This window comes from Rhinatrema bivittatum, chromosome 8 (genome assembly GCF_901001135.1).
Source record: "Rhinatrema bivittatum chromosome 8, aRhiBiv1.1, whole genome shotgun sequence".
Taxonomy (NCBI): Eukaryota; Metazoa; Chordata; class Amphibia; order Gymnophiona; family Rhinatrematidae; genus Rhinatrema; species Rhinatrema bivittatum.
The window spans coordinates 95,018,569-95,036,919 of NC_042622.1; the positions used below are offsets into that span (position 1 = coordinate 95,018,569).

An 18,351-nucleotide genomic window follows, 5' to 3' on the forward strand; every position below is an offset into this window, starting at 1 on the left:
TAAAATTCCCAAGATGCATTCCAAAACCAGTACCTCCTTGGTTTTTCCATCCTTTCAGGTATTTCAGTGTCTCTGTCAGATCCCTCCTCTGTCTCTTCTTCTCTAGATATACATATTTCGGTCCCTTGGTCTCATCTCATACAACTTTTAGTGCAGACGCCATACTGTTTTGGTTGCCTTTCTCTGAATTGCTTCTAGCCTCTCTGCTTACTGAGATTCGGCTTTCAGAACTGAACACGGTATTCCACATTTATTTATTTAAAATATTTATTAATCATCAGACTCCAGGCTTTAGGTGACTTACAGTAAAATGTACATTCATAAAATAAGTCACAACAAAGTAATTAACCGGCAGAGCAAGTAACATTGCAGATGTGTAAGATGACATTCCTACTTGAAAAAAGCCTGCTGAAAAAGGAATTTTTTCAGTAAGGACTTGAATATTTTAGTGCAAGATGTGAGGCGAAGGTTCTCAGGAAGACTATTCCAAAAAGCTGGTGCTACCACAGAAAAGGCTCATTCATGGGTTTCATCCAAGCATGCCACATGGACTGAGGGCATGTCTGAAAGGACAGTAGAGAAGGTAGAGGGTTATGAATCTATAACATGGAATTACCCCAGGATAGAGAATCAAGGCTCAAGAGCTTGTGTATATTTGACCTGCTAGATGTACAAAGACATGATCACCTCCTTTTTTTTCTGCTGGTCATGCCTCTCTCTATACATCCATGCATCATCCTGGCTCTGGCCACTATCTTATCACAATGTTTCGCTACCTTAAGATCACTGATTCATTTTATTTGCACATATAAGTAGACAGTCTGTATATGATGGCACAAAATATCCAGATATCTTTGACAAGGAGCAGAGAATGCCAACCACGGTGGCCAGCAGCTGAATCCTGCTAATAGAACAAAAGGATTGTTATTGCTGCTCTGGTTTTCACAAAACACATGAAAAACTATCAAAAGAATGTTTGTGGCATGGCATTTACCTCTCCATAGAAAACATCCAAAAGGTGGGCCTGTCTCACTGGAGGCCTCACTATGGACTGTTGACAGTTCTTATCAGGTTTTCTCAGTAGCAGAATTGTCTAGCTTGTAAGACAATGAAGGTCAGAGAGGTCTGCAGCCATGTGCGATTTATTGCTGAAATTGAACTGTTCTAACCTGTTTTTCCTTGCTCAAATTCTGAGTTTGCATGCAAAGCAAAACCTGTGAAGAAAAACATTAACATACTATTAAGTCGAGCCAGCAATATGGCCTGGAGTTCTTCTAAAGTTCAGAAATACAGCTAATCCTTTTAAAGTGTGTATTTAAGTTGATAGACCCAGCTTGAATACTTTTGGAGGATTTACAGATGTGACTTAAATTGGGAAAGTTTTCTTCAGAGGCATTCTCTAGTTTTTTAATAGTGCAGCTTTGGGGAATCTTATCAAATTCCAGTACCTTTCCCTGACTTCTTCAGGAAAATGGTAAATAAAAATAGTTGTATCTCTTTATTTAGAAACACCAGCCATGAACATACACAAGAGTGAAAATGACATCATTTACACATCATAAAACATGTGAGTCATATATGGAATATAACATAAACATAGTAAAACCAGACAGTTAGAGAATACATTGCACCTATTACTCATCCATACCATGATCATTTCTCCATTCCCAATAAACCTCCCAAATGGATTCATATTTCACTAATTTATCATGAAGAGCGTGAGATATACATTCCATTATCACCATACCACCTGTCTTCGATTTCCAGAAGTGAGTAATAGTGATCCTTGCAGCATGTAATAAATGTACAATAAGTATCCAAGTCCAATTATTTAATGGATCCTCTTCCCATTGACCCAATAAACAAAGGGGTGCAATAAATTAGATACCGAAATTAGTGATAAGCAAAATGGAGACTTGCGCCTGCAATCAAAAAGTAGTTACTATCGGACAATCCCACCACATATGTAGATAGGATGCTGGTATACCACAACCTCTCCAACACAGCAGACTTGTTGCACTAAATTTTGCAAATAAAAGGGGATACCTATATGTTCTATATAAGAGATGTTACATCAGTTCCCGAACTTTATTACATCTGGACAATCTTAAAGAGGCACACCAAATGTCACCCCAATCATCATTGTCAAGTGTAAGGGACAAATCAGTATTCCATTTAACTATAAGTGCAGGACTAGTTTCAAGCATTTTAATCCTGTCCTGTAAATCGATGTATAAATGGGAAATTTAGTATGAAAAATAGAGGTTGTTAGTAACTGCTCCAGTCCCAATCATGGTCTTAAGTTTATAACATCACCCTCCTTACCCACTAGATCTCCACACAATTGCATGTAAATATATTTTGTATGGGGGGATATTCCATATTTAGCACATAGGACTTCAAAAGACATACAGCCTTGTCCAACCCATATGTGATCTAAAAATTTCAGACCCTTGACCTTCCAGTCATGAGTGTCAACAGAAATAGTTACCAAAGGTAAAGAAGGGTTATGTATCTACGAGGATATAGAAGAAAGACCATCCATTGTCAAGTCCAGTAGTTTATTAAACATTTGCCAAATTTTTAGAGTATGAGATATTATTGGACTGCATCTACCCACTCTATGATAAGCGGGAGAAGAAGGAACAAGAGTCAACAACATACTAAGTTCCATATCAACAACTTGATATCTTTCCAAAGATACCCAGGGAGAAGTATCCATAACTTCACACCACCCCCTTATTCCAAGCAATTGTGCAGACAAATAATTCAAATATAAATCAGGAATATCAAATCTTCCATAACATTTTGTGAATTGCAGGATGGCCAACTTAATGTGTGGGACTTTCCCTCTCCAAAGAAAAGAAGAGCTGGAGCTGTTCAAATTTTGAAAAACCTTTTTAGGAACAGGACAAGGAGAAAATGGTAAAATTTTGTACAATTCTTTTGGGGTAGATTTTCAAAAACCGCGAATAGGCGTACTTTTGTTGGTGCTCCAGGCGCAAACAAAAGTACGCTGGATTTCAGTAGATACGCGCGTAGCCGCGCGTATCCACTGAAATCCGGGATCGGCGCGCGCAAGGCTATCGATTTCGTGTAGCCGGCGCGCGCCGAGCCGCGCAGCCTACCCCCGTTCCCTCCGAGGCAGCTCCGAAATCGGAGCGGCCTCGGAGGGAACTTTCTTTTGCCCTCCCCTCACCTTCCCCTCCCTTCCCCTACCTAACCCACCCGCCCGGCCCTGTCTAAACCCCCCCCCTTACCTTTGTTGGGGGATTTACGCCTCCCGGAGGGAGAAGTAAATCCCCGCGCGCCAGCGGGCCACTAGCGCGCCGGGACGCGATCTGGGGGCGGGTCCAGAGGGTGCGGCCACGCCCCCGGGCCCGCCCCCGGAACGCTCCCGACACGCCCCGAAAACGCTGCGCGGTTCGGGCCCGCCCCCGACACGCCCCCCAACACGCCCCCTCCGAAAACCCCGGGACTTACGCGAGTCCCGGGGCTCTGCGCGCGCCAGTAGGCCTATGTAAAATAGGCTTACCGGCGCGCAGGGCCCTGCTCGCCTAAATCCGCCCGGATTTGGGCGGATTTAGGCGAGCAGGGCTCTTAAAACCATGGCATGGCTCTTAAAACCATGGCAGGAGGTCGTTCAGCGGCGGTCCGGAACCCCCGCTGAACGACCTCCTGCAGTCGATCTCCTGCCGGCGCCATTTTCCGTACGAAAACGATTCGCGGCAAGAAATCGCTCCCGGAACCCCGCTGGACTCCCAGGAAACTTTTGGCCAGCTTGGGGGGGCCTCCTGACCCCCACAAGACTTGCCAAAAGTCCAGCGGGGGTCCGGAACGACCTCCTCCGTCGAATCGTTTTTGTCTATGGCCGCCGCCATTTTGTGGCGGCCATTTTGAAAAATGGCGCCGGCTGAAGACAACACGATTCTATTGAGGGGGCCGTTCCGGACCGCCGCCATTCTGGACCACCGCCGGATCCCCAGGTAATTTAAAGCATTGGGGGGGGGGGTTGGGGGGGGGGGGGGATTTAATTTAAAGGGTCGGGGGTGGGTTTTAGGGGGTTTTAGTGTGCCGGTTTTCCTGCCCTCCCCCTTCCCCCGATTTACGATTTTTTAACGATAAATCGGGGGAATTGGTATTGTATCGTGGCCCTAACGATTTTTTGACGATTTAAAATATATCGGATGATATTTTAAATCGTCAAAAAACGATTCACATCCCTAATAATCAGTGCAATGTCGCACTGAATATCCACTCCAATTATCACCACCAAATAGCATTTGGTGAGATTGGATTTACAACGACTTTTCAGATAAGTTGAAATGTGATGTGATTTTTACTTGCAAAAAAAAAATTGAAAAAATAAATGTGTATCAGTTAAATGTGGGACATTTCTGCCATTTGAATGACCTATGATTAAATATAAGGCAGAGCATTAAAGTGGTTACACTATCGATGATGCCTATTATGACTGTGATTTTCAATTCAGTGCAACTTCAATGTTACTGTGATAACTAGAGGTGTGGTGGTTTATTTTCTTTTGTACTTTGGTTCTTTTGTTGTCTGAATATCCAGCCTTCTAAGTCCCCTTCATTGCCTGCCTGGTTACACTATCGTCTGCATTTCTGCAGCCTGCCAGGTAGTGCTCTCCTTTGGGTAGTCACCTGGGGCACTGTGCGTATCACTTGTCCTAAACCAGAGGAAAGGCTCAGCAGGGCTGCAGCAGATCTCATCCTGCTATGGCCTGAAGAGAGGCCTAGCAGAGACACAGCGGACCACATCCTACTGTGGCTCAAAGAAACGGGGAGGTCCTGAGAGTGTGTGTGTGTGTGTGTGTGTGTGTGTGTATGTGTGTGTGTGTTAATGAGAGAGAATGAGAGCCTATGTGTGTGTGTGTGTATGTGTGAGGGAGAGAGATAGTATGTGTGTATAAGGGAGAGAGAGAGGGAATGTGAATATGTGAAAGAGAGGGAATGGCGCCTTCATGCATAATGTGTGTGGGTATGTGTGAGAGCCTATGTTTCTCTGTGTGTGTGTGAGATAGCCTATGTGTATCACAGGCTCTCTCGCACACACACAGGCTCACATACACACACACACAAACACACATATGTTCATTCTCATATACATGAGTGAAAAAGTATGTGAGAGAATGAACATATGTGTGTGTGAGAGACAGTCTATGTGTTACACATAGGCTATCACACACACTCACACACACACATATAGACTCTCACACATGCACACAGGCTCACACACACACACACAAACACACATGTTCATTCTCATATACATGAGTGAAAATGTATGTGAGAGAATGAACATATGTGTGTGTGAGAGACAGTCTATGTGTTACACATAGGCTATCACACAAACTCTCTCACACACACACACACATATAGACTCTCACACATGCACACAGGTTCACATATACACACATATATTACACATGGAGGTGCCATCAACGATTTTCATCCAGGGCACCATTTACTCTAGAGCCAGCCCTGCTGCTAGGCAGATCTGGCTGCTAGTTTGATTCTATCTTCAAGGTCGGATCTAAATAGTTGCCATCACTAGTCAGTCTCTAAGGTCCCCTGCATAGCCTGCCAGATAGACTCAGTTACATGAGTGCCTATATTTCTGCTAAATTTCTAGCTATTACAGATAGCCATATCCACTAGACAGTAACTATAAGAGTGAAAAAAAATGTGGTTTACCCCATAGCAAAATCAGCAAATGAGACACAGATATGAACTATCATGGAGTAATTCTAAGAATAATATTGTTGGTGTCACCTCCCCCTTTTGCTATTTATGACTTGTCAGATAGCCTTTTAATGTTAGGCAGATCAGCCATTCATTCTTCACTCTAGCTTCCTAAAGCATCACTACTAGCTGAGTCTCCAAATTTCACCTGGTCTTACTTTACTGCCTTCTTGTCAGTCGTATTCCTGCTTTTCTTTCTATTTTATCTTATACTCTTCTACTTTCTGGGATCAAGGCAAGAATTTTTTAATCTGGCCACACCCCTGATTTACAGAGCTTCTTTCCCTAAATGGTCCATTTAACCCTGTATGCTGTAGCCATACTTAGCAAATATCCATATAATACATGCATATGGTTCCGATGAAGATCTGCTGTTCAGGTGTTTGTGCTGTATTCGTGCTTTTGCTCTATCAGAGTTTTGCCCGCTCTGATGAAAATCCATTATTCAGCTGTCCGTATTATATTTATACTTTATGAGGGTATCTAACAAACAACCCACATAGGGCTAGAGTCTGCAGGTACTTCATAACTGCTGATTTTTTAGCCTGACTATTTAAAATGGGTTTATGTACATTCACAAGTGTGCCCAGTATGCTCCTGAGCAAGTGTAACTTCATGGGTGTAGATTTCCATGCATACTTTCCAAACTAGAAAGGATGGGTGTAATTTTCAAATGGATTTGCATGCACAAAAGTAGCAAATAGGATAACATTTTTCAAAAGGCTACTTATGCACATAAAATGCATTTTACGCACGCAAAACCCAGTTTTAAGCATATAAATGATTTTGCAAATTACCCCAAACCCATCTCTGCCCATCAGAATGCCATCTTACAAGTAAACGTAAGCACAGCACACACACAGCCTACTGTTACATGCACTGGGCCCCTATTCATTTTCAAAAGGCATTCTATGCCTTCATGCCTGTAAGTCAAAAACAGTCTGTGTGTGTCTACATGTGATGCCTGCATGGAGTTTTGGCAAAGAATCACCATGGCAGTGCCCCAGTTTATGGCTTACTGATTTATTTTAAGAATGGTTTTAATTGTTCTAACTGCCAACTGAATTATCTAGAAACGGTTTTTGCCTGAGGTGACCAGTTAGCTTCGTGTCATCAGGAGTGGGGTAAGCCAGTCCTGGGTTTTACCCCATTGCCCCTGTGCTCCAGGAACAGCAGGACTCCAGCTCCATTCAGCCAGGTGACACAGGTCTGGTTCTTCCTGTCCCCGACGAGTTGGGGGCTCTCTGAGCATCTGGTTTTTGCTAATCTGGCAGCTTTACTCAGCACCTTGGATGCATTTCCAAGACTGGGGGGGGGGGAAGGGGGGTCTGCATCTGGAATAAAATGCTCGGGTTGACTGATATGAATAATTTCATCAGTACAGGATATAACATGCTGCTGAACTCAGTTTCCGTTGCTGACGGGACACATGTGCTTGGCTGGGCTCTGCAAACCTTTCCAGCTGAAACAGACTGTTTTCCTTCTTTGAATTTCCATGACAGTATTACATGACTAATCAATGTGCTTTATCTTCTCTCTGTGGCAAAAACTCGCAGGCCGATGCAGAAAGCTGTGCATTCAAACTGGGCGCTGCAAATAAGCGCAGTTTCCTAAGGCACAAGCTACTATTTAATTCCCGACGTGGTGAGGTAATGTTATGCTAATGTATCAGGCGTTAAAAAGAGGGCGCAGACAGGAAAATGTGCATTCAGCACAAGCTGAACGCAAACCTCCACTCGGAGGGAGCGGCCTGCAAGAGCTGATTGGCAAATAGGAGCCGAGGACTGCAGGAGAGAGGGGAGCATTGCTCATTCTTTCTTAGCCTTTATCTAGCTTTTAGCCATAGATTTCTAGCTCTGCCCCCAAGCAATACAATATTACCGTAATACATCCTGCCTGCAAAATGTTTATTTGTTTTTAAAGTTACACAAGCGCAACAGTATGTGGGAGTGTGAATTGGTGACCTCCTTATGTCTTTCTTTTGAAATGTCCAGGACTCGTGTGGCAAATCACTGCAAAAGGTTAACCCATCAGTCTGCCTCAGCCTCTCCAGCCTTCCTCTAATGTGTGCTCGAAATGTTACTTTACCTTTCAGCAGAAGTAACGTTTCCAGCGCTAGGGAAAAGGGAGCTATTCCAGCTCACCTCTCTGCATTGGGAGAAAAGAGTTAATGTCCTCATTAGCAAGGCATTTCCCTGCACGGGCGCTAAGCTGACCGCACATTTTTGAACACACATTGAGGCCTATGCTATACAGTGCACTCAGCCGAGCGCACTGTATAATCGGCAGTCGGACACGGGTTGAATAGGCGCTAATGAATCCCCTAATGCATGCTGCAGCAGTCAAAAAAGCAACAGAATGTTAGGAATTATTATGAAGGAAATGGTGAATAAAATGGCAAATGTCATAATGTTTCTGTATCGCTCCATGGTGAGACCGCACCTTGAATAATGTGTACAATTCTGGTCGCCACATCTCAAAAAAGATATAGTTTTGATGGAGAAGGTACAGAGAAGGGCAACCAAAATGATAAAGGGGCTGGAACAGCTCCCCTATGAGAAAAGGCTGAACAGGTTAGGGCTGTTCAGCTTGGAGAAGAGATGGCTGAGGGGGATATGATAGAGTTCTTTAAGATCATGAGAGGTCTTGAATGAGTAGATGTGAATCGGTTATTTACACTTTCGAATAATAGAAGGACTAGGGGGCATTCCATGAAGTTAGCAAGTAGCACATTTAAGACTAATCGGAGAAAATTCTTTTTCACTCAACGCACAATTAAGCTCTGGAATTTGTTGCCAGAGGATGTTGTTAGTGCAGTTAGTGTAGCAGGGTTCAAAAAAGGTTTGGATAAGTTCTTGGAGGAGAAGTCCATTAACGGCTATTAATCAAGTTTACTTAGGGGCGGATTTTAAGAGCCCTGCTCGCGTAAATCCGCCCGGATTTACGCGAGCAGGGCCCTGCGCGCCGGTAAGCCTATTTTACATAGGCCTACCGGCGCGCGCAGACCCCGGGACTCGCGTACGTCCCGGGGTTTTCGGAGGGGGGCGTGTCGGGGGGCGGGCCCGGTCGTCGCGGCGTTTCGGGGGCATGTCGGGAGCGTTTTGGGGGCGGGTACGGGGGCGTGGCTACGGCCCGGGGCGGTCTGGGGGCGTGGCCGCGCCCTCCGTACCCACCCCCAGGTCGCGGCCCGGCGCGCAGGAGGCCCGCTGGCGCGCGGGGATTTACGTCTCCCTCCGGGAGGCGTAAATCCCCCGACAAAGGTAAAGGGGGGGTTTAGACAGGGCCGGGCGGGTGGGTTAGGTAGGGGAAGGGAGGGGAAGGTGAGGGGAGGGCAAAGGAAAGTTCCCTCCGAGGCCCCTCCGATTTCGGAGCGGCCTTGGAGGGAACGGGTTAGGCAGCGCGGCTCGGCGCGCGCCGGCTATACAAAATCAATAGCCTTGCGCGCGCCGATCCAGGGATTTTAGTGGATACGCGCGGCTCCGCGCGTATCTACTAAAATCCAGCGTACTTTTGCTTGAGTCTGATGCGCAAGCAAAAGTAGGCTGATCGCGCTTCTTTTAAAATCTACCCCTTAGGGAATAGCCACTGCTATTGCATCAGTAGCATGGGATCTTCTTAGTGTTTGGGTAATTGCCAGGTTCTTGTGGCCTGGTTTGGCCACTGTTGGAAACAGGATGCTGGGCTTGATGGACCCTTGGTCTGACCCAGCATGGCAATTTCTTATGTTCTTATGTGATTGAGGCTATTAGCATTCACTCCAGACGCAAAAAAAAAAAAAAAAGGTGCATCTAGGATGCACATCTGGCACCTGGAGCAGGCGTTAATTGCTGAGCACTCCTTAAACCAGTATAGAAAAGCAGAAAAAACTGCTTTTCTGTATTGCCTCCTACTTAATATCATTGCAATATTAAGTAGAAGGAAAAGTGAAATTAAATCAAGTTAAAAAAATAGAGAAAAAAAAACAAACCACTGGCAGTCCGGTGCAGGAAACAGACACTCGAATGACAAGCGTCTGTTTCCTGAACCCACAGGCTGTGCGGCGTTTAGGAAAACCGACACCGATAAACTCGGCGTCGGTTTTCCTAAATGGCGGACTGCCGACGCCAATCGGGTTCGTGTTAGCTAGGATGCGCCTAGGGGCGCACGAGCAACCCTAGTGCCTCCTTACTAATGCGACCCCCTAATTGAAATATTGCATGGTGCCCCCCCTGGGGGGCACCTGGGATGTGTTAAGAAAGTGGGCGCCGAACAGTCAGCGCCCGCTTTCTATGCAGATTTATTGCATCGGCCCCATTTTGTGAGCGTAAAAGTCCTTCCTGCATTGGTTCGGCTGAATGCACCTTCCTGCATTGTCCGGTCAGTCTGTAGGTTCACAGATAATGGGATTCTGCCTGCTCTCCTGTAGTGCACAAGAGTTCAGCATGGAACTGCATTACGCGGTAGAAAACCAAACCCAGTCCCACCTGGATACTCTTCATGGGGGTCACCTGGCTACTCTAAAATGATGTGCACAGAGCACATGGCAAGACACGATGTCCTTAATATGAACGTCTTTTCTATGGAAGAGGTAACTGTCAATGGAAACTGTACTAGTGGCAATAACAATCAAGGCAGCTTCAGATTCAGGAAGCTTAAATGGAATGGCATTTTTGCAGGTGTTATCAAAATAATAGCTAAGATAGTTTCAATAAAAGGAGCCAATCTAGGAATGGAGGAGCATGTGGGGGACACACTACCTAAAGGATCTATCTCTGTCTTTATTAATAATAAAGTAAAATTGCTATTATTTCTAGAGCATCGATTTCCTAATTAGCACCATGCCAAAAAATTACTTTTTTTTATTTAGCTGCTGACAAGGCAAATACTTTTTGAGTAAGCCCTAGATCAGCTAGAAGTGAGGACAACCCCCCCCCCCCCTCTCTTTCATCCCCTTCTTCCTTCAGCTCTCCACCTCCACCCCAAAGCCTCCCTCTCCTGGACGGCTGAACCAGATGACTTCTCTCTCTCTCTCTCTCTCTCTCTTTCTTCTCTCTCTCTCTGCTTTACATGAAAGGTCCTGGGAATGTGTGGGAAATGCCTCCCGGCAGTCCTCCTCAGCCTGTGTTGCAATGGGAACCGAGCGAGGAGCTTGCCCCTGCTTGCAGTGTGCAGGCTCTGGGTCTCCGCGGTGGGGGCCTCGCTGCCTGCCTACCTGCCTGGCTCTGTGGCTACACGCCGGAAGGGGCCGGCGCACCTGCAGAGAGTGCCAAGCCAGAGCGTGAGAAAAGACAGCAGAGAGCAACACTGCAGGCAGGTACAAGGCTGATTTACAGCTAATGGTGGGAGACTTGTTTTCCTGCCCCACTTTAGATATTATTTTTTTGCAGGGGATAGCCTGCTCTTTACTGTCTTGAGCTGCCCCTACAAGCCAACAGAGGTGTGACTGTGTAGTGTGTACAAACCTTCTTGGTTCCCTTCAGGCCATTACAAATAAGTAGATTGCCCCTTCACACCCTGTCCTCATAAATCCTTACAATATCCTCTGAAGTTATACTCAGATTAAATCCCAGTGCCTCTGAGGGAGCAAGCTCCTTGCCCTCTCCATGCCAGGACAAAGAAAGGATCATTTCATCCCTAAGAAATAAGCCTCTTCTGGGTTTGCTCTACATGTGATCCAAACTTTTCCACTATCGTATATCCAAGTTTGCAGCTTGGTATTTTGGAGAAAGGACTCGGATGAGAAGTGTTAAATCTTAACATCAGAGAAATTTGATCAGAACCCCAGCTTTTTGCCTTTGTCTCTTCTCTTGAGCAGTGGCATTGCCATGAGGGTACAAAGGGTGTCAAGTGCCTCCCCTCAGAAATAGGGCTTGCCACCTGATTTCCATCCCTCCATTCCCCTTGGGACTGTGGTGGGAGACAGGGAGGAGTGAAAGATGTGCCTGCACAAAAGCTGCTGCAGCCAAAGAAACAACCAAAAAAAAATAAATATAGAAAGTAAGCCTGTGGCCTGTCTCTGTGCCGGCACGTGCCCAGACCCTGTGGTGACCCCACCCCTCAGGAAAGCCGTGCCATGGGCGGGATTGCTCCAGGGCCTAAGCATGCACAAGATCATAGACAGGCCTCATGCTTACTTTCAATTTTGCTTTGCTGTTTCGTCAGCCAAAGTGTCTTTTGAGCAGGAACACCATTTGTCCCACCCACATAGGACTGGGATCCCCCTGGATCAACTAAACCAAGCCAGATGAGCTGGGAGGAGCCTGGATGGGGCCATAGGAGAATGCTGGGCAGGATTTAAGGATGAGAGTGATGGGAGATGTTGGACAGGAGTGGGGGAGAGAATGATAGGAGATGCTGGGTGGGGGCAGAAGAAGAGAGTGAAGGGAGATGCTAGAAGAAAAAATAGAGTGATGAGAGATGCAGGACAGGGCAGACAGAGAGAGGGAGGATAGAGTGATGGAATGTGCTAGGCAGGGGATGGCGGGAAGTAGTGATGGAAGATGCTGGACAGGAGGGATAGAAAGAAAGGGAATGTTGGGTGGGGAGAGAGAGAGATGTAGAACAGGGGAAAATCAGAATGAGAAACAGATGTAGGAGAGAAAATAAATAAAAAAAAAACAGAAAGAAAGAGAAGAAACAGAAAATGGACACGAGACTCTGGAAAAAGAGTTAGGAGGTAGATAAGAGAAACACAGAGATCAAAAGACCATGACCAATGTGATAAAAAAAATAATAGTAAAAGGTCCAGATAACAAAGGTAGAAAAAAAATTATTTTCATTTTAGTGATTGGAATATGTAAGCTTTGGCAATGTACATCTCTTATATCTTTGTATTTTGCTCAATAAAATAGAAAATGCATTTCTGTTTGTGTTTTCCTAGGGTTGCACTGCTTTTTCAGGGTCCCATTTCATTTTTTGTCTGCAAATTTCAAATTTGTGGTCATTTATTCCTTAGTTGTTGAGGTTGTTGTTTGTATTCTGCATGTGTGACTGAGGTGAGGGCTTCTGTGGAAGGATCTGTAGCAATCTAGTGTTATCCTTTCCCCATAAAAGGTTTATTAGTGATCTAGGGTCAGTATAATATTTGCAGTGCTGCCTTTTCATTAGGGAGATGAATGCTAAAACCACAACAAATAAGGCATTTTCAGTCCATTCCTAATGGAACAAACCGTAAATAGCCCCCTATGAAAATACCCCAAAGGTTTCAGGCATTTTTGTATTTGTTGCCACCTTAAAAAAAGAGGGTCTCCCTGCAGCCTTCCCACCACTCTTCCATCCTATAAAATTCAACTCCTGTCAAACTACCAAAACTGGACAGAGCAGAAATACAATATAAACGGCAAATATTTATAGTGAGATAGTAATGCCAATTAACATTACTAATACGGGTGTCAGCAAGCCGGGAGAGAAGTGTAGAACCTCTCACATGAGAGTTTTCCTGGTCCTCTCAATCATCCACCCACAAATTTGCAACTAAAAGTCAGTTCAGAAAAATGTTTTCCCAAACGATTGTAATCAAAGAGACCCACGCGTGTCAAAACACATGAATACCTCGACATCAGCCGACATTTCATAAAGTCTTCATCAGGGGGAACTTATCTTTATGAAGTGGTCACTCCAAGCTGGATCTCTCAACCTCTGCAAGTATAGAAGAAATGGGTTTATAGAGAGATCTGGGAAATTTAAAGGTCAGTGGACTGGTGATTTTCCCCTAAAATGGGTCACTCCAGATTTGAAATTCTTGGGTGTAAGAATTCCGGCCAATCCTAACCAGCTTTACGCCCTTAATGTGGGACCATTGAAGCAAAAGTTGATTAGGAATCTTGGGTCCTGGAAAGATCTCCCCTTATCTTTATCAGGGAAGGTTCAATTGTTGAAAATGATGGAAATCTCAAGATGGATATACCTGTTCCAAATGTTGCCTATATGGCTCACCCACAAAGATGTTGAAGACATCAACAAAGCTATACGGCACTTTATTTGGGGGGTAAGCGCTCGCGTATATCCCTTGCTATGTTAATGCATCCTAAGCATAAGGGGGGCCTTCATTGCCCAGATTTAGCCCTAGACAATCGTGCGTGCCTGCTGCACCATATTCAAGACAGAATACTTCACACCCCTGGATTACTCTAAGGGGTGGGTAGCTCCTTGGTCCTTAAATGCCATATTGCATATGAAAGCAGATCTTCTACCTACACATGTAGTCAGGAGTAAGGTGGTCCTCCCTATGAGGAAAGCCTGGAAATTTATTTGTTTGCAGTTGGGCATTTTGCCAGGAAATACGGCATGTCTGCAGATCACGGGATGTCCGCTATTTAGGCCCGGTCAGTATCGGTCTCTCTTTCTACAGTGGCACGAAAAAGGGTTACAGCGCATATCACAACTATTTAGCTCCGGCGATGGTATGGGTCACCTCTTGAGCTTCCAAGAGCTGAGAACTCGCTTTTCCCTATCCAACAAAGACCATTACGGGTTCCTACAATTGAGACATTATATCCAGGAGCTGCTGGGGGCAGATGCAGCTCTTTCTCACTTTACTCTCTTACAACACCTGCTGATGGGACGCAATGGCAAGCGCTTAAAATGCGCTCAATTTTACAAAGATCTATTGGATTTATGTCCTAACCCACAATTACAGGAGATACGAGAGTCATGGAACCGTGCCCTACATACGTCGGTCTCAAATGAGGATTTCCTCACCTGTTTCGAGAGACTGTATCACATTGTGGACAATGTAAATTTGCGAGATAAACAGTATAAGCTGCTTCATCATGCCTATTATGCACAACAGCAAGCATACTATATGGGTCTAGTGTCCTCACTCAGCTGCATTCGCTGTGCGACCCCAAAACCAGATTTGGTATACAGTATTTGGTTTTGCCCATTGGTGCGGACCTTTTGGCAGTCTCTGCAAACTAAACTAACCAACCTATGGAAGCAACAGATCCCCCTTGATCCGGACATCTGGCTGTTGGGGATCTATGACCAGAAGATGGCATGGTGCTCATCGCCCCAAAGGTTGTTTCTGGATAAAGTGGCCCTGATTGCGAAATCCGCTATACTTACCTCTTGGATGGAGAAATCACCAGAGCTTTGGTCCGTCTGGCTGAAACAATTGCACCATCTTCTCCACATAGAATATATGACTGCTACTTCACTGGCTTCCAGAAAGATCTCACATCTGCGGGAGATATGAGGAGACTACCTCACGACTTTGCCCAAAGACCTGCAATTACAACTGACACCAACAAAAATATGAGGCAACAGGAGGGGAGTCTGCTCCTGTGATCTGCAGATATGTATAAGTATATGTGCCATGCAATCTGACACCCGCAAGGGCAGATTTCATGAGCTCTTGTATGTTTATCCTTGCGGATGACTCTACTATAGTCCAGTATTTATTTATTTGGCCCATGTATGTCTTCTTCATTGCCTATTAGATCCCCTTGTTCCACATCTCTGGTTTTTATCACTCATACATACTACACCTTCAAAAGAGTATCCTAGGTGGGGGCGGTGGCAGGGGGGGGGGGGAATGGGTAGAGGGGGGGGGGGGGGAAGAAAAAACATGAAAAAAAATTGTTGGGAAAATTGTTTGTGATGTTTGGTTCATATTCCTGTCGCTGGTTCATTGGTTTGGTGTTTTAAAAGAGGAACAAAATGCAGATACGATGTATGTAGTCTTCACAATATCTGGATCTGTGCATTTCTGCTTTTATTGTGTTTATTGTGGAATTATTGGGCAGTTGCTCCCATAAAAAAAATTACTCAAAAAAAAAAAAGAAAAGTGATGAGGTCAGTGCCTGTACCAACCATAATGAACATATTGGGCTGTATGGACTAAGAATTTTTCTTAAAGACACAAAGTGGAAGAAAACTTGAGTATACTGACCCCAGAGTGCATGTTCTATATATTCCTGTTTCAATAAGCATTTTATTAAAACAGAAATATGGGTATAGCTACCTCTGGGCTAGAATTAAAAATGCAGTTAGTTTATTTCCCCATGTTCATTTCCAGGTTTGGTAACTGTAGCCTGGGGATTTACCAGCACCTAAATTAAGTATAGAGATGGGTGAGTCAAAGCAACATTTCCAGATGTCATACACACCCCGCCATACCCACCTTCTTGCCTTTTCTTTCAGTGGCATTGCTAAGCATGTTGTCAGGGTCACAATAAAGGGTTTTGGAGCACCAGGCAAACTGTCAATTTGATGGTCTCCATCATCATCCCTATATAACATAAGATAAAGTTAAGCAATCTGCAGACAGCTTCAGGCAGGAACATTTTCCCACCCCTGTGGGTGGGAAAATGTCCTAAAGGCCTTCTGTGCCAGTTTCCACCACTCAGTAAAACTACCATTACAATATCTGAATTCATCATTTAGTCTATTTGTCTGTATGATAGTAAAGTCTGGGGTGGAACAGAACCCCAGTATAAACCCAGGATGGAAGAGAACTCCAATATCAATCCTGTACCTTCAGTTCTGTAACCAAACATCCCTCAGCCGCAGAAGCCCCCCTGTCCCTTCCCTCATTTATCAATAAGTACAGAGCAGAACTAGGATGTTTCCCCTTTCAATTTATAATACAACCAAAGTTTTTGTATCACTTCAATAACAGCAACATAATATCTCCTACTACCAAGCACACTGTGAAATACAAAATCCTGAGCAATCCTGCCATATCAAAACAGTGCTAACTCTCAGGACACAAACAACAATCCTACCTATGAAAAGTAGAGATCGATAATCCAAACATTTTCGATTCAGTCCATTTATTTATTTATTGGTGGGGGGGGGGGGGGGGGTTTTTTATCATTTTTTTGTTTTGATTCATTTCCAAACCCCATTAAACCCCCAATAAAAACAAAAACTGGGCCTCATGTGGTAAGGGCCAGAGCAAAGCCTACTCTGGTCCAGGTGCTTGCATTTTAAAAATGGCACCTTCCACACTGAAGACAGGCTACACATAAAGCCATTGTAAACCATTGTGATCTGTTTGGAATGACAGTATATAAAATGTACAAATAAAAAAATAAATAATAATATTAGCACTGGCCACACTGGAGACAGGTATTGAAGTGATGACTTCGTTCAGTCCTCCAGGTGGCAGGCACCATTTTCCAAGATGTAAGCACCAGGGCTGGAGTGAATGGGTTTCACTTTAACTCATCGTTCTTCTTCCTGCACCTTCAGGAAGGGGGTAAGTAGGGGCTGGTGAAGGAGGTCCCCATCCCTGGCATATGTTTATGGAGGACTGGGAGGGACCTAGGGAGGCCCAGCAGGGTAGGCCTGAGCTACGGACTCCATTTACTTGTAGGGGTGAGAGTAGGGATGGGGAAACCTTGGTTAGGTCCAAGGAGGCTGAGCTAAGTAGACCTGGCCAAGAGTTGAATATTCAAAATCTATGGAGCCTGCGTGCTACCCAAGAAAACAATATCAAACCACCAAACATGGACAGAGCAGAAGTACAATATAAATGGCAAATACTTATAGCGAGATAGTAATGCCAATTAACATTACTAATACGGGTGTCAGCAAGCCGGGAGAGAAGTGTAGAACCTCTCACATGAGAGTTTTCCTGGTCCTCTCAATCATCCACCCACAAATTTGCAACTAAAAGTCAGTTCAGAAAAATGTTTTCCCAAACGATTGTAATTTCCCAGAGATATCTAAGGCCTCAGATTTCTCTTTATTGACTTTCAAGCCAGCAAATCTCCCAAATTCTGCCTGAATCTTCAGTACTTCAGTCAAAGCAGTCATTGGATTACTTAGAAAGATTAATATGTCATCCGCAAAGGCGGCCTCGGTAAAAGATTGGTGTGTCCCTTGAAACCCATGTATTTTTTCCGAATTACCCAGTCTCCTCAATAAGGGGTCCAAGGATAATATGTATAAAATGGGAGAGAGCGGGCAGCCTTGACGGACCCCATGCTGAATTTTAATTGCCTCGGAGATAGAGTCATTTACCACAAGGAAGGATTCCGGATCTTGGTATAACATAGTGATCCGGCGCAGGATCTCTCCTTTAAACCCATACCGTTGTAAGACAGAGAACATATAGTCCCACGCTACTCTGTCAAACGCCTTTTCAGAATCAAATCCGATCGCCACTGAGAGGGAGTCCTGGACCTTAGTTGCCTCAATTGCTGAGATGAGCTTGATGACATTGGCACCTGGGTTACGGTTCTTAACAAACCCAGTTTGATATGGGGAAATCAGGACTGGAAGTACCGTGCTCAACCGCTGCGCTAGAATGCGAGTGTAAATTTTTAAATCACAATTTAAAAGCGATATTTGCCAGTTCGACGCTGCCTGGAAGGGGTCCTTGCCTGATTTGAGAAGTACAGTAATATAAGCCTTGTTGAAGTCAGACGGAAAGCACCCTATAGACCCAGCTTCTCTATAAAATTGGCAGAGGGGCCCCGTAACCCTTGCTCCCAAAATTTGTAAAAATCGGCGGTGAACCCGTCTGGTCCTGGGGCCTTGTGAGCCTTGCTAGCTTTTATGATTTGAAGCACCTCCTGCTCAAGTATGGGTTTATTTAAACAAGTTAACTGGGAATCCATTAAATGAGGAAGGGTTAAGTGACTGAAAAATTCAT

General features: G+C 44.7%; 1 long non-coding RNA gene across 1 annotated transcript in view; it reads right to left on the reverse strand.

Moving 5' to 3' along the window:
- Positions 1 to 262: 262 nt before the first annotated feature.
- Positions 263 to 18,351, reverse strand: part of LOC115097966 — a 34,964-nt gene continuing 16,875 nt past the window's right edge. Inside the window, exons 2-3 of the long non-coding RNA XR_003858377.1 lie at positions 995 to 1,214; positions 263 to 904 (exon numbers count right to left, since the gene is read on the reverse strand). This is a non-coding gene — a long non-coding RNA (uncharacterized LOC115097966). The remainder of the gene's footprint in view (positions 905 to 994; positions 1,215 to 18,351) is intronic.